Source organism: Paroedura picta, chromosome 1 (genome assembly GCF_049243985.1).
Source record: "Paroedura picta isolate Pp20150507F chromosome 1, Ppicta_v3.0, whole genome shotgun sequence".
NCBI classification, from domain to species: Eukaryota; Metazoa; Chordata; class Lepidosauria; order Squamata; family Gekkonidae; genus Paroedura; species Paroedura picta.
In genome coordinates this window covers 168,475,389-168,492,137 of record NC_135369.1, presented here as the reverse complement: position 1 = coordinate 168,492,137, position 16,749 = coordinate 168,475,389, and the positions used below count along the sequence as shown (strand labels likewise).

The following is a 16,749-nucleotide window of genomic DNA, read 5'->3' as shown; positions in this document are numbered from 1 at the left end:
AAAATGATATTTAATTTTCCGTGTTTTTTATGATTTATTTATTTATGGTTTTATTGTTTTAATCATTTATATATAAATTCATGTTATATCTGTAGGTTCGGTGAATACAGATGCAGTAGTTCTTTGAAAACAGCTCTCTTCATTAGTAGTGACAGCAATCAACTCCAACAATACCAAACAAGAAATAAGAGACAATCCTCCAACTCATATACCTTTTAGATTGCCTGCCAAGAGCCCTGATTGGCCCTTAATGTAGCCCATTGATTGGTCTATAAGTTCCAGCAATTCTAGCCCTATAATTGGTTGGTTTATCAAGCCCTGTGCAGCTGCATTCTGAACCAGCTGTAACTTCTGGGTCAGGGACAAGGGTAGGCCCACGTAGAGCGAGTTACAGAAGTCTAACCTAGAAGTGACCGTTGCATGGATCACAGTGGCCGGGTGTTCCGAGAGCAGGTAGGGCGCTAGTAGCCTTGCTTGGTGTAGATGGAAAAACGCCTTCCTGGCCACCTTAGTGACCTTGCATAACATGAAGACATGACCTTGCAAGACATGAAGTAGTGGTTATTTCAGCAGTCCATGTTGCCAATGATTCCAACTCGTAGTTAATGCCAGCATGGGAGGAAGGTGGAAAAGTGATAAAGACAGAAGGGAGAAAGGGATAAAAGGATAAAAACAAAGGTAAAATGTATTCCCTAAAGAAAGAGAAGTAGATCAGAAAAAAATGGTTGAGTACATGGGAGGGGGTAGAGGATGTCGGGGGGAGAAACAGAGAAAGGTAGATAAGTGGGTGGGACAGAAGGGTTCAAATGGGAGGGGTTTAAGGCTCTGCCAGGGAAAGGAAAAGAGAAAACGGGTCAGGAAGGAAGAAGGAAATGGGAATCTCCCCTACCCCCACACAAGTCTTCACAGGTCCAGCACTTGTTAAAGCATGAATGGTAAATGAAATGTGCAATCCATTATGTGTTTGTGCTTTTACTACTGTACTTGATCCTACATTGTTTTGGTAATCTTCTGATACCACGCCACCCTGTTCTTATGAATTTACAGACATGAAGCAAAGTTTTGTCTTTCACTGATCAACTGCCCTGTTCTGCTTTTGCAGGATTGCCGAAGAGTTGGACACGACTGAATGGCTAACAGCATCCATCATGTGCCTTTCAGTTCCACTTGAGCTTGGATATGTGTGGTGGAGGCAGAAAGGAAAGAACAGAGGAGAACTATGGTAGGGAAACAAACCAGAATACTGTTACGTGATTGGAAGGGTGTAGCTAAGCCTGGGCCGTACTGCAACTTTCCTGACATATTAGCTGTAGCAGCTGATGAAGGTCAAGGGTCCCCAATCTTGTTAAACCAAGGGGCATTTTGAGACTTCTGAGAAGTCTGGAGCCAGGATTTAAGGACTGGATAACTCTCAATCATGGCAAATAGTGGTTAGGAGTGTGGACTTCTAATCTGGCGAGCTGGGTTTAATTCCCTGCTTCTCCCCCACATGCAGCCATCTGGGTGACCTTGGGCTCGCCACGGCACTGATAAAGCTGTTCTGACCGAGCAGGAATATCAGGGCTCTCTCAGCCTCACCCACCTCACAGGGTGTCTGTTTGGGGAGAGGAAAGGGAAGGCGACTGTAAGCCGCTTTGAGCCTCCTTCAGGTAGAGAAAAGCGGCATATAAGAACCAACTCTTCCTCTTCTACCTCACAGGGTGTCTGTTGTGAGGAGAGGAAACGGAAGGCGAATGTAAGCCGCTTTGAGACTCCTTCAGGTAGAGAAAAGCGGCATATAAGAACCAACTCTTCTTCTTCTCCTTACCTCTTGTCTATGCTTTTATGATGTTCACTGCCCTGAGCTGCTTGGGAGGGCAGTATACAAATCCAACAATAACAACAACAATAATGACAATAACATGCCTCCCATGGAATGTTGGGGCCAATCACACAATGGCTGAAATGGGAGCTCTGTCCAAGCACAGAATACTGAGAAGTTAAAGAAAATGTTAAGAAGTTCTAGGCCAGATATCTCCCTCTGATGAAGGCAGCTGTTTGTTCATTAAGCTGATGCCTCTTGGGGTCTACTAAAGCAGGGGTAGTCAACCTGTGGTCCTCCAGATGTTCATGGACTACAATTCCCATGAGCCCCTGCCAGCAAATGCTGGCAGAGGCTCATGGGAATTGTAGTCCATGAACATCTGGAGGACCACAGGTTGACTACCCCTGTACTAAAGTACCTCCTAATCCAGTAGCATGAAGAAAAACCAGGATTCCTTTTTGCTTTGGGGAAGAAATGCTTTGGGCACCGGGAAACACAGGGGTAGGAGCTGAGGCCCCCGTGGATTGTTGGGACATTCCTAGAGAGCATGTTGGGAATCACTGGGTCCAAATGGGTCCAAATGGGATGAGGATCTGTGGAAATGATCTGGCATCAAACTTTGGAAGTTCTTGTTACAGACCCACATTCCTGTGCTCTACAGTGAATACTTTGTTCCCAGTGGAATCCTCTCTGCATAGGCAGCAGATGAAGATTCTAAAAAGTGTCCCGGTGTATATAGAAAATCCATTTGAGAGCAGTGAAGACGAGATCCTTTTATATATGGCCTTTTGCAGAAACAGCCAATATTGAAGGTTATTACGCCACTAATAGGATATCCCTTCTCGAGAACTGTATCCACTGGAGACCCTTTCTTCTGAAGAATTCATCTCGACAACCCCGGGCTGTTTCTCCCCCTCTTGAACATTTCTGCAGATGATCTTTTCTTCATCCTATTCTTTCCAGTCGCAGGCCCTTAAGGTTCCAGCCAAACCTTCATTAACTCGCCTCTCGGGCTGCCCAGAACAGTAGGCACACGTTCCCCCGTTGCTTCCGAACGCAACTTGTGCCAGAAAGCTGCCGGATTTCAACTCCGTTGGCAAACGGATGCTTGCCCGTAGCGCTCCAATACAACACCTGGCACCCTGTGGACTGCCAGGTCACCTCCCTCGGTAATGTCAGCCTACGTGTGCCTCTGTGGCACGCAGCAGTGTTCGCAGCTGTCCGTGGCACGTATAAAGCCCTTTACCAGCACATAAAGCACTTTACCAGCCCAGAGCTGCAAAGAAATGGGCGGTATAGAAATCTAAATAAATAAATTAAATAAATAAATCTTGAATCATTCCAGCTGGAGCCATTTTTTTAAAACTACGAACCAATATGGGCAGCCTTCGTTGAAGCTTGCATGCAAATATTCTGCCAAAACACCAGGAATAACACTTTCACCATTACGGTACCTGTGCAGCCCCCACAGGAGTTACTGCACACTCATAAGCCTGCTGTACAGAGAGTTGGGTAGTCAAACTGTGGCTTTCCAGATGTCTATGGACTACAAGTCCCACGAGCCCTTGCCAGCAATGTAGAGGATTCACTCCCTCCCCCTCTTCCATGCTACTTTCCCACCTTTTTTAGCATGAAGGGAGGGGGTGGAGTGCCCCAGGCCTTTAGCCTGAATGTTTTTCTTAGAGGGGCAAATGTTAAGGGGACAGTAAAGGCACCAAGACCCACTTGGGGTTGCCAACCTCCAGATGAGGGCTGAAGACCTCCTGAAATGCTTTTGTTATGGTGCGGTGAGGGCAAATAATAACTTGCCATTTTATAAAACCCCAATCAGCCCCACAACTAACCCTCCAAGAATGGCAGCCAAAAAATACCCTGAGCAGACTAACCGAGGGGTGGGATGCAGCAATGTAAAGGCCCAGCCTGAGGAGGGGCCACGTTAATCTTAACTCTGGCCTCAACCCAGGACCTGGCACAAGAGCTCCATTTTACAGGCCATGTGGGACTGTGATAGCTAAAGGCAGAAGTGTGTGTGTGTGTGTGTGTGTGTGGTGGAAGAATTGCACCTTGTGGATCCCAGACAGGTAACTGGTCTCAATTGGCCATTCTTTGGGTCCATGAGGAATGACTGACCCACAGCCCCTTATGTTCAATTCTGGCCCCAGGTGCCCCAACTGAAAGGCAGAGTCCACTATGCCAAGGGAGCCAGAAGGAGGCTGGATCTTTAAAACGATTACATTTAAAAATTATCTAACACAAATCCACTACCAAAAGAGAGAGAGAGAGAGACAGAGACAGAGAGAGAGAGAGAGAGAGAGAGAGAGAGAGAGAGAGAGAGAGAGCACTGTAGCCTCATTTCTCTCTTCCAGGGATGAAAAGTTTACCTTTCATGTCTTACTTGTGAGAAAACCTTCATGGGATCTGGCTGCAAGACCTTTTCCCTCCTGTGGCAGATCTGAAGCCCTCCCTAGTCTCTTTCGAAATTCAATAGCAAATAATTTTTCTTCAAACCCCCCCCCCCCAGCTTGGCATCTTTAGAAAACGGCTCAGACTGCTTAACCCTTCCTGCCCCCCCCTCCCAAAATGGCCAACGATGGACCTGGAGGGAGGGATGAAGAGGGCGTCTGGGTGGGTGTGTACATGGCTATGCTTCCCGACCATATTTGCACCACTTCTGGGGTTTCCCGAAGGCTGAAGAATGTCTCGGGCATTTCTCAGTGGTAAAAAAGTTGAGAAAGGCTATTCTAGTGCTTAATCCTCTTCCAATGCCAACCGCAAGTTATATCTGTGCTGAACTGCCTCCTGGCCAGGTTAATTTGTGCCCATTTCATGCATATTTTGCAGATTAACTCAGCATTCATTTCAGCTGTGGAGTTCACCTTTAAATATTTAGCCTGGTTCCTGAACATAAGCTAGCGATGGCTCTCATGTTGGGCTGATACCAGTTACACAGAGTCTTTGGGCAATTAGTACCATGGTCAAGCTTTTAAATGCTTGAATTATAAACTCCTTCACCTTCTTTTTTTAAAGCTTGCTTATCATAGAATCAAAGAGTTGGAAGGGGCCACACAGGCCATCTAGCCCAACCACCAGCTCAACGCAGGATCAGCCCTAAGCATCCTAAAGCATCCAAGAAAAGTGTGTATCCAACCTTTGCTTGAAGACTGCCAGTGAGGGGGAGCTCACCACCTCCTTAGGCAGCCTATTCCACTGCTGAACTACTCTGGCTGTGAAATTTTTTTCCTGATATCTAGCCTATATTGTTGTACTTGTTTAAACCCATTACTGCGTGTCCTCTCCTCTGCAGCCAGCAGAAACAGCATCCTGCCCTCCTCCAAATGAGGATGATGACCCCTCCTCCAAATGCTTGATGATTTCCTTTCGAACTCTGCCTGTTGTCCCTCCTCCCTCCCCTTCTTTTTCTGTTTCCCCTCATCTCCCTACCTCCATCATTCTAGCCTTAATTGTAGTTATAGGCCAGATCTGATCGAATGACATTATTTATAGGAGTGTACATTTCATAAGAGGTCAATTCTGATATTCAGATGCAGCCTCCCAGATTATCTTCATAGATCGGTTCTTGAAAATAGCAATGAAACCTTGCAGTTTCTTTCAGTAGCTGAACAACTGATAGTGTGTTTAGGGCAGATTCTTTCAGAAGCTGTTTTTCTACAGACCCTTTTCATTAATGCTGCCTCTCTTTTCCTTTCTTTTTCTCAGATCTTTGTCTCCCTTCATCACTTACTTGACTGGCTTTTTAGTTGTTGCTTGTTTTGTGGCTTTGCCACACTGCAGCTTGGCTTTCCCCCCATTCCAGCTTGTGTATTTTGTGTGGCCTTTTCCAATTCTCCATCTCTTCCTTTTTTCCTTATAAGCCTTTACTTCAACTCCCAACATTGGAGAGTTGTGAACATTCCAGTGCTGACAGCTTTTCTTAGTTGACTGAATTCAAGAAAATGCTACAATGACTAATGAGATCAAAATTGCACTGTTTCATTGTTTCTGCTACTACTTGTGAATTCCTGAGGAGTTTAATTCTGCTCTTTGAATGCTTTTTTATACAGATCCTGTATATTCCTGCGTTGTGTTTGCAATTGTACCCAAAGAACGTTCCATATAATTGACTAGAAATAAAGCCCGTTGGACAAAAATAAAATAAAATAAATACAATGGGCTCTAGAAAACTGTTGATACTCATAGAAAAATGGACACACAGGCATTATATCCATAAAAGCAAAGAAATTAAATAAATCCTTCCCTTAATATGTAGTACAATTCTGTCTCACCCCTCCTCTATGGATTTCAGATGGTTCTACCTTCTGTCTCTCTCACACACACACACACACACACCCCTTAAGTGTGTTAGGCTAAAAGAGGGAGGGAGGGAAGGAGGGAGGGAGAGAAAGAGAGAGAGAGAACGAGAGAGAGAGAGAGAGAGAGAGCAACTGGCCTAAGGCCATTCAGCCAGTCGCAGACCACAGTTTCTGAACCTGCTTCTCTAGAAGAAGCTTGATCATCCATGAAGCAGAGCAAAGCTTGTGATTTTTCTCACAAGGATTTTTCTCATAGGACAACTGAGTTGGTTCAGATGTTGAAAAGGATATCACAGGACTTCTTAGTGGTAGGTTCACAGTGGCCTTAAGTTATCTCTTTGTCAACTGAAAAGTTCCAGGCTGTTTAGCCTTTCCTCTTAGGCAAGGTGCTCCAACCTTCTAATCATCTTGGTTACCCTCCTCTGGACTTCTTCCAGCTCTGCAATATCCCTTTTGAAATATATGGCCAGAAATGTTCACAGTATTCCAAATGAGGCTACACCATAGATCTATACAGGGGGATTACAGCAGCATCTTTTTCCTTTCAATCCCTTTCCTAATATTCCTTAAAACACAGTTTGCCGTTTTCACTGCTGCAGCACACGGAGTTAGGGTTAGGGTTAGCCTTTCTCAACTTTTTTTTTCCATTGAGAAACCCCTGAAACCTTCTTCGGGCTCTGAGAACCCCCAGAAGTGTCAGAATTGTGCAGAATACAGCTGGGAAGTATAGCTGTGTACACACCCACGCTGGCGTGTACCCTTAGCCCTCCCTCCAGGCCCATCATTGGCCATTTGGTGGGGAGGGGCAGGTTGACATTTATTGGGTGATATGCCCATATATCACCCAATAAATGTTTAGCAGATTTCAAAAATATACCCATTCAGGAAACCCTTCTAGGGCCATCAAGAACACCCAGGGTTTCACAAAACCCTGGTTGGGGAAGCTTGCATTGGGAGCACAGGTTCTTTGGAAGTGCTTGGATCTGGATGGACCAGGCTCACCCACTATTGTCAGATGTCAGAAGCTAGGCAGAGCTGGCCCTGGACAGTATTTGTATGGGAGAACATCAAGCAAGTTCAAGGTCACTATGCAGAGGACAGGCAATGGAAAACCATCTCTCAATGTCTCTTGCCTTGAAAACCCTGCTGGACCACCATAAGTCACCTGCCACTTGATGTCTCTCTGCATCATTGCCATTGTTGGTGCATGCTGATAATCTTGATTATTTGAGCCTCTTATTCAGTCTCCATAAATTTTTTCTTGATTGTTGAAACTGACCCAAACTTTTAAGGATGCATAATATACGATTTACAAAAATGATACTCAGAGTGTTCCTGGTTGCCAGAACTGGCCAAAGAACTGGGAGGGAAGCCATCTCCAGTGGCGGGGCATGCATAATGTGCATGTGACTTGGCACTAGGTTGCCTTCACCACCCAGCCAATACAGTTCCCAGTTGTCAGTGTGATAATGTTCTTGTGCATTAACAATTTAGGCTCTCCAAAAAAGTGAACTTCTCTCAAATATCTACTCAGGATAACACCTGATAGCCAGCCAGACTGTGGCTGGAGCCAAGGGAAGATCCAACTTCAGTCTGCTCAAAGATGACAGTGCAATGCTTCAGTACATAGAGAGGTTATTACAGGAAGCAGTCTCATAGTTACTCCTGTAAAAGCACCTCAGTGTGCATTTTTAAAAATATTTTAGCCATATTATTTTAGAGGAAAAAGAAGAGCTGGTGTTTATACTCCACTTTTCACTGCCTGAACGAGTCTCAAAGCGGCTTACAGTCACCTTTCCTTCCCCTCCCCACAACACACACCCTATGAGGTAGGTGAGGCTGAGAGAGCTTCTCACAAAAGTGCTCTGTGAGAATAGCACTACCAGGACTGTGACAAGCCCGAGGTCATCCAGTTGGCTACATGTGGAGGAGCAGGGAATCAAACCCAGGTTGCCAGATTAAATGCTGCCACTCTGAACCACTACATGGTTTCAGCTGGGAGCTGTGTCAATCTTCAGTAGAACAACTAGAATTGAGCCCAGGAGGACCTTAGAGGTCAACAAGGTTTTTAGGGAATGAGCTTTCGAGAGCCGAAGCTCCTCCCTGATGAAGGGAACTTTGACTCTTGAAAATGTATACCTTCAAATTCTTGGTGCCTAAGGTGCTACTGGGCTAGAATCCTAGTATCACTTTGGTGTAGTGGTTAGGAGTGCAGACTTCTAATCTGGCATGCCAGGTTCGATTCTGCACTTCCCCATATGCAGCCAGCTTCCCCTTACAGGCTTAGTTGGAGCTGAATTTTCTGTTTCACTTAGTATTAGTATATTGTTGACGTATTGTTCTGTTGTTGACCTTGTCTGGATGCTCTTGAGTTTAATGTGTATTCATTTTATCTGATAGGCATCCCTCCTTAACATCACCTTTTTCTCTAAGATGAGATGTTTTGTCTGTATTCCAAAACCCCTTGTTTGAAGTAGTTTTTTTAATATATCCTGCTTTTCACTATCTGAAGTAGTAAAGCAATAGTAAAGCAGTAGTAAAGTATTAGTAAAGCAATAATAAGGTAATAGTAAAGTGGTAGTATAGCAATAGTAAAGTGGCAGTAAAGCACTAGCGAAGTGATAGTGTGGCGAAGTGGTAGTAAAGTAATAGTGGAGTGGTAGTAAAGCAGTAGTAAAATAAAAGTAGTAGTAAAGTGAAAGCAGCAGTGAAGTGAGACTAGTAGTAAAGCAATAGTAAAGTAATAGTGAAGTAGTGGTAACGCGTTACTAAAATATTAGTGAGGCAGCAGTAAAGCATTAGTAAATTATTAGTAAAGCAATAGTAGTATGTTAGTAAAGTAGCAGTTTTAAGTATTAGTGAGGTAGTAGTGAAGTAGGGGTAAAGTAGTAGTGAAGTAGTAGTGGTAGTAGTAATAGTTGTAAAATGAAGCTGTGTGGCTTTAACAGTAAAGTGGCATCTGCCCACCTCTTTCAATTTTGAACTAATGGAGCAAGCTGTATGAATGTAGCTAAAGCTTGCATAGGGCAGGCAGTAGGGGATAGATTTGGGACAATATCAGCTTTTTGTAGCAGCCACTGCACTACACCACGCTGGATCTACATTATCATCTTCAGAAAATGGCTAAAATTAGGACTTTGAATGATTCTTTTCACACTGGATCCCATCCTGTCACATTTGCCTTTCTGGTTTCCCTCAGTTCCTTCTCACATATGTGGTGCTGAGTTTGCATTGTGGAGACAGCACACATAGGCTTCAGTCTTCTCCTCTTGAGCATTTTCTGACCCAAGAGTATACTATTTGACCCATTTGGGACATGTCCCCTTGTGGGTTTCCTCGAGAACTAAATGGTACCCCCTGGCTCATTTCAGGTCAGAAAAATGGTGGTGGAGGTGGGAGTTTGAAACCCCTTCCCCACAAATGTCATAGTTGCAACCCAATTGGTCACAACATGAATGGGAACTGAGGAGAACCTGCAAGGCACGTGTGAATGTTGTACAATACACCGAGAAGAAGAAGAAGAGTTGGTTCTTATATGCTGCTTTTCTCTACCCGAAGGAGGCTCAAAGCGGCTTACAGTCGCCTTCCCTTTCCTCTCCCCACAACAGACACCCTGTGGGGTGGGTGAGGCTGGGAGAGCGCTGATATCACTGCCCGGTCAGAACAGCTTTATCAGTGCTGTGGAGAGGCCAAGGTCACCCAGCTGGCTGCATGTGGGGGGGGGGCGTAGATTCAAACCCGGCTCGCCAGATTAGGAGTCTGCTAACCACCACACCGAATCTGTTGCTATTTACATTTTGCATATAATATTGCCCATGTCACATTAAAGTGTGGAGTAACAGAAGAATAAGAGTTGGTTTTCATACCCTGCTTTTCACTACCTGAAGGAGTCTTACATTGCCTTACAATTGCCTTCCTTTCCTTTCTCCACAACAGACACCCTGTGTGGCGGGCATCTTTTAAGAGCCAGCTTTGTGTAGTGGCTAAGAGCAGTGGTCTCTAATCTGGAGAACTGGATGCGATTCCCTACTCCCCCTCCACGTGCAGTCAGCTGGGTGACCTTGGGCCTGTCACAGAGCTCTCAGAGCTCTCTCAACCCCACCTTACCACACTGGGTGCCTATTGTTGGAAGGGAAGTGTAGGCGAGTGTAAGCTGCTTGGAGACTCCTTTGGGCAATCCAAAGCAGGGTACAAAACAGCAGTTCTTGGTCTTCTTCTTCTTCTTCTTCTTCCCCCCTGAGGATCTTACAATTTAAATTTCAAGAGTGGGGGAAACTGAAGGAAGGAAACGGACAGCATCCTTTAACCCCCGGTGCTTAAAGGTGGCTTTTATTGCTTATTCTGTAACACACGAGTGTTCTGTAGTTTTCACGGACTCTCTCTACTGCACATGAACCTTCGGCTCAGAAACTGATCCCAAAGCCGAACGATTATCTCTACAGGTTGCGGTCACAGTAGGTGGCGGTTATCCTATTTCAGCAGAGCTGTGCCCGCTTGTATAACCGCAGAGCTGGCTTTGGATGGACAAAAGCAACACAGTCGGACAGGCAAGCGTATGCTTTCCCCCCTCCCCTCCCCTCCCCTCCCCCCTATCAGCATATTAAACAAAGGATAATATTAAGTTTGGATAGTGGATAAAGTTAAGCTCTGCTAATACTTAGCATCAAGTACCACTGTGTTGAAATTAGAAATTACACATTCCTGAGGTTTCTAGCTGCCGGCTTGCCAAGAACACGGAGCGCACAGCCCTCCGAGCTGCAGCAGCAGGTCCTCGTCGGAGAACAGCGACGTGGGCAGCTGCCACGGCAGTGCAAACGGATCTGCCGCTGGGGAGAGAAGCGCTCAGAAGAGAGCTTGTCTCGGAGGAATGTTCCGCTGCTTTTGTACTCTGTCGATCTGGACTCCGCCCAAGGCGCCGTGTCGAACATGCGGATCGCAGTCAGCGGCCCGGTCCAGACAGCTGGGCCAGCCGTAACTCCATCTTGTGGAAGGGGCCTAGAGCGCACGCAAAGTTGCGCTGTACGAGAGGACTGGGATGCTGTGTTTGCTCCAAGCGCTTTAATTCCTCCTTAATTCCAGTTTGGGTGGGGAGATGTCCTCAAGCGGACAGCAAGGGGCTGGCCCTCCCTCCCGGGAGGTTTGATGCAGAAGGAGGTTCAGAAAGGCCCTCCTCTTCCTGCTGCTGATCTGGTGGAATGATTCTAAGCCATCTGTGAACGACAGCTCCCTGAATGCTGGCACCATTTCTCTCCCTGTAGGCTGAGCTTTGTAGAAGCGCAGGTTGGGATTCCAACCCCGCCATCTATTCATTTTTCATTCTCTGTTAAAAGCTTCCGGTCTTCTTCTCATCTGGTCGTCTTGAGTCTCACACAAATCTGGTTGCTTCCAGGCAGTGGCATTTCCTTCATCGTGTCGTCATTGCTGCTGCAAACTCAGAGGCAGTGACAGTGTAATCTGCGTGGGAGATGCTCGCGTCCTTTTCCTTGGTCATTTCATTATGATAGGAGCCTCTTGTGGCGCAGAGTGGTAAGGCAGCAGACATGCAGTCTGAAAGCTCTGCCCATGAGGCTGGGAGTTTGATCCCAGCAGCCGGCTCAAGGTTGACTCAGCCTTCCATCCTTCCGAGGTCGGTAAAATGAGTACCCAGCTTGCTGCTGGGGGGTAAACGGTCATGACTGGGGAAGGCACTGGCAAACCACCCCGTATTGAGTCTGCCATGAAAACGCTGGAGGGCGTCACCCCAAGGGTCAGACATGACTCGGTGCTTGCACAGGGGATACCTTTACCTTTACCTTTTCATTATGATACTCATTAGTTTTTGGCCAGCTTTAAAAAAAAAATTAGTACTTGTTAAATCAACATAGCAGGGTTAAGAGCAGGGTTTGATTCCTCCCATTCCTCTTCCACAGGCAGCCAGCTGGGCAGTTAAAGTTCTCTCAGAGCTCTCACTCAGCCTCATCTACCTCACAGGCTGTCTGTTGTGGGAAGAGGGAGGTTAGGCAGTTGTAATCTGCTTTTAGACTCAAGAAGCATGCTGGGTGACCTTGGGGCAGTCACAGTTCTCTCTCTCGGCCTCACCTACCGCACAGGGTGTCTGTTGTGAGGAGAGAAAGGGTAGGTGATTGGGTAGGTGAGGACCCTAGCAGCATCATTCTACCCCAACTGCAATTTCCAGGTCAGAAACAAGGGCAGGCCCGTGTAGAGTGAGTTACAGAAGTCTAGCCTGGAAGTGACCGTTACATGGATCACTGTGTTCTGGGGACAGGTAGGGCACTAGTAGCCTAGCCTGGCATAGATAGTAAAATGACATTTGGACTACCTTTGTGATCTGAGCCTCCATAGATAAGGAGGCATCAAAGATCTCCCCCAAATTCCTGGCCGCAGGCACAGCCATAAGCTGGACCCCATCCAGGCAGGGGAGGCACACTTTCTGAGTTTTGTATAAGTACACATTTATGGTGTGAGGAGACTGCAGGTTGTTTGCTGATAATGGTCAATATAAAATATTTAATGGCCATCGAAGCCAAATCGGGCTGGATTGGGCCCTTGGTGCACAAGCCTACTTGACACCTTTAACAGTTTTTCTTTAAATGTGTGCTTTGGAATTTTGCTTACCTTTTCACATCAGCTGCTGTAAAAATACTGCTCAAACTCCTGCATAATGGAGTAAAGCTGAAACATTATTTAACTTACGCAATATGATGCCCAATCAGCCATTCTGAAGTCATTTGGCGAACACCAAGCAATGGGCCCAGACAGTCTGTTTCAAATCATAGAGTTTACCCTTCAGGGATGCAGGTATTTTGGCAATGGAGTTGTTCAAGTGCCTCTTTGAATCGCAATTCACTGGCTTTCTGGGGATGGAAATGTGTTTTTTATAAATAAAGGTACAAGTTAAGAAAACACATCCGGATTAATAATCATCCATGGGGTGGGAGGAGGGGAACTTTCACAGCTCTTGAACTGCCAATATTCCTATATAATCTGATATTATTGCCCAGTATAACATTAGGCAACTACATCATAGGGCCCTGTGAGACGGAGAGAGTAAGCATCCGTGGCAGGGAATGTACTTGGCATGCAGAAGGTCCCAGCTATCGTGAATTAAAATATTCCAGGTCAAATGTGTTTAGACCTTTCTCTACCACCGCCATCAGAAAGAGGGAGCCAAATGGATAGCCATTATCAATGACGGACACATCATGCAATCCAACTCGCTAGAAAAATTATTAATGCTCAGCATGGTCAGCGGCAAAAGGAAACATGGTCACCAAATGATCTGCTGGCTCAACACGATCAAAGCTGACACAGGGATGACCATGAACCAACTAAAAGAAGCAGTCAGAGACAGGGACGCATGGCCAAGACTTTCCTATAGAATCACCGAGGGTCGGACATGACTGAACAGGTGACATCATCATCAGATAATACAGAGCAAGGTGAACCAAGGGCCCTACTCAGAATAAGGTTTAGCGGTTCAGCTACAGAGACAGGATTGGATCCCTACCCTAAGTTGGGATCTAGGACTGCCTAGATCAGAGAGAATGAGAGACTTCCATCCAAAAAGTCATGGGAAACCTTTCTCCATCAGAAAAAAAAACATTCTCTACTGGAAGAAGTATTTCCCACTTAAAGGAAGATGTTTCTGAAGTCCTCCTTAAGATCTTCCATTAGATTCAGCTTCGCAGAGGAAGTCATGAGATTGAAACCCTGGTTTTGCTCAAGACAATATCAGATTGCGGCAATGCTCTGTCCTTCCTAGTGTTACATAAAGCCAAGTAAGACAATGCAACCAAACACATCAGGAGCCCTGGGTAGATGACAAATAACTCCTAGGCAAAACATTGGTTGAACCAAGATCTGCTCCTCCTCCCACCATCTGTAGAGCTCCCACCAGTCAAACAAAGGCTTTGTTTTTTCCGCACATGAGGTTATATCACAAGATGTTTGTATGAGGAGAAAAGAAGTTATTTCGCGAAGTTTTAGCACACTTCCCATAAACAGAAGAATGCAAAACCTCCACTTGTACTAGCACTCTGGTGTCATTGGAAATACAAGACAAAGATCACAAGAGTCGCTTGCACCAGAGCTTAACCATTGAACCTTTCATTTCTGTTTGTACAAGATCTTGCGTAACTAACTCCTGGGCTCCATAGTATACAAGGAGGCAAGAGCCAGGTGTGCAAGTGGAACTATGCAGTGCCCATTTAGGTTTCTGCTTGTGTAGTCACTGGCTCCAAATTGTGGATTTGGGGGGATCTGCTGAACTGAAATGCAATTGAAGCTTCAAGCAGGATCCTCAGTTGGTTCCCTCCCAAGAGTTCCGCTTGCACTAAAAGCTCTTGCCCAAGCAGAAATGCAAGAACAGGAACACAGTAGCCCTTGCCCTGAGAATGAACTGGCTTGAGGATTTCTGCTTCTAATTATGTCTCAGGGCCATTGAAGTTAATGTGATTTAAGGAAGGATGCGGCTTTTTTCCCCCAGCAGTCCATCCGTTGTACTGCTGCAATATCAACCATAGTGTTGGAAAGGCCAGTAACATATCTTCATCAGGGTTTGATCCCTTCTAAATAATTTCATAAGCATGGAGGAGGGGATTTTTGCTGACTCGTCCATCCTGTGGCAGACCTCCAGTGACCCCCAAGGTTCTCCAGGGAGTCCCCCATCTCTTGGCAGCAGTATTGGTGATACTGCATTTGGGATACAGTGGGAGGGAAGAGGCAGTGGAGTCTCACCAATGGAAATCCTTCCAATAATTTCTTAACCAGGGTGTATAATGCATGGCAGGAAGCCTCGAAAAAAGTCTGCCCAAAAATATGTTGTTGTTTATATTTCTGCACATGGCACTGTTTTCGCTGTGCAAAACCCACCATAGTATTTTTGATTCTGCATGGCACCCCACTCTCATAGCGCTGACTGCGTTTTTTCAGCCCATAATCTAAAACTAGCTTTGCAGTGACTTTTTCTTTTATGGTGGTACTGAGAACTGCCCCTTTTCATGCGTAAACAATAGTGTGTTTTTGATCTCCTCCCCTGAGCACCTATAACAGCCCTTTTTCTGCTTGCAGTCCCTCATCCACCAATAGGAGCTTGAGGTACCTGCTGCTGATTCTCTGCCTTCTCAGCATATGTGATTTTTTATTTTATTTATTCATTTATGTATTTATTATATTTATATACCGCCCTCCTTGAGGACTCAGGGCGGTTTACAGAAAACAGGGGAAAGATACATTTAACATATGGTAACAGGTAACAGTAACAGTAATAACATTATAACAATAATAACAAGATAATAACAATAACATTATAAAATAGAAATTGCAAGAGACTCAGCGATTTCAGGTCACATGGAAAACGCGGAGGGGGAAGACGCGAAGCACACCGGTTATGCACGGGACGGGGTGCGATGGTGGCAAAACCCAGAGTAACCGATTATGTACGTGGCGATCCCGGCGCCACTTCTGGTTGCGCCCCGGTCACCCGGAAGCTGCGCTTTCTTCCATGTTCCACACAAATTATAAATATAATAATAAATAATAAGTAAAACTTTGCTGTTCTTAAAGGTGTCACTGAACACAAACTTTTGTCTGCTGCTTCACACCAACATGGCTGCCCATTTGAATCTATGAATGTGGCAAGTTTGACTGTTGAACGTATTCATGGTTAAATGCTTAGCATCCCCGCTCTAGGCTACCTAATGAACTAAGCTCAAGGGGAGTTCCTTCTTTGTAATCACAATAAGGATTGTAGCTTAAATATGCCTCTTAGGAGTAATGGATTTTCTGGACTGCAGCTTTTTCTGGACTGTACAGAAGAGTATAATTGCTACATTCTCTCATGTACAAGTTTTGTTCCAAAACTAGAGGATATTGTCTGCAATCTAACAGGTACAGTCACGAATCTCTCCACTTTGTTGAAAGTAATCTGTTCGCTGATTTATGGACTCGGTGTTCCCCAAAGAGATCCTCTAACCCACACAGCGTCAGCAGCTGCTGGGTTTTGCATTTGGATTTTGGAGCTTATTGAAAGACACACAAGGTTATAGGCAGCAAGGAAGGTCCCCTGTTGACCCTGTATGGGGAAATGCAGCAAGTGTGGAAAATCTTACACTAAAAGCACCAAGTAATAGCTGCTTAGAATCGTAGGATATGAATAATTAGAACAGAGGATGGGGACCTGTTGCTTCTCTTTCTGAGCCTTTGGGAGAGTAACTGTCAAGAACAGATGTTGAAGAGGTTTCAGCCTCACTGCAGGCAATACTGAAATCTGGAGAGTCACAAGTGCAGAGGTTTTAGCTTCTGAATTCTAGAACACATGCTGTTGACCATCCTTTCTGAGGAAAAACAGGTCTGTTGCTTGCCGTGAGAAACCACCGGACAACGTTTGGGAAGTGGAAGGAAGACCTGCAAAAGGGAGCTCTTCCACCAGGCATTGGGTTGAGGCCGACCGAAATTAGCAGCACCTGCAGGGCCCCTGAATTTCTCTCCCAGGAATCCATGTACCCGATCTGAACCTTGGACCTGTTCGAATCGTTTGGACTGTCATCCTCAGTTGTGGTTATTAATATTGATGTCGCTATTGTTGTAGTTCATTCATCTGTTATGTAGAAACCAAGTTCCACGTTCCATTTTTCA

The 16,749-nt window shown here is 45.5% G+C and overlaps 1 long non-coding RNA gene across 1 annotated transcript in view; it reads left to right on the top strand.

The window, feature by feature from the left end:
- The window catches only part of LOC143820401 (uncharacterized), a 147,299-nt gene extending 145,965 nt beyond the window's left edge, over positions 1–1,334 (top strand). The window contains exon 6 of the long non-coding RNA XR_013225341.1: positions 1,103–1,334. This is a non-coding gene — a long non-coding RNA (uncharacterized LOC143820401). The remainder of the gene's footprint in view (positions 1–1,102) is intronic.
- Positions 1,335–16,749: the final 15,415 nt, after the last annotated feature.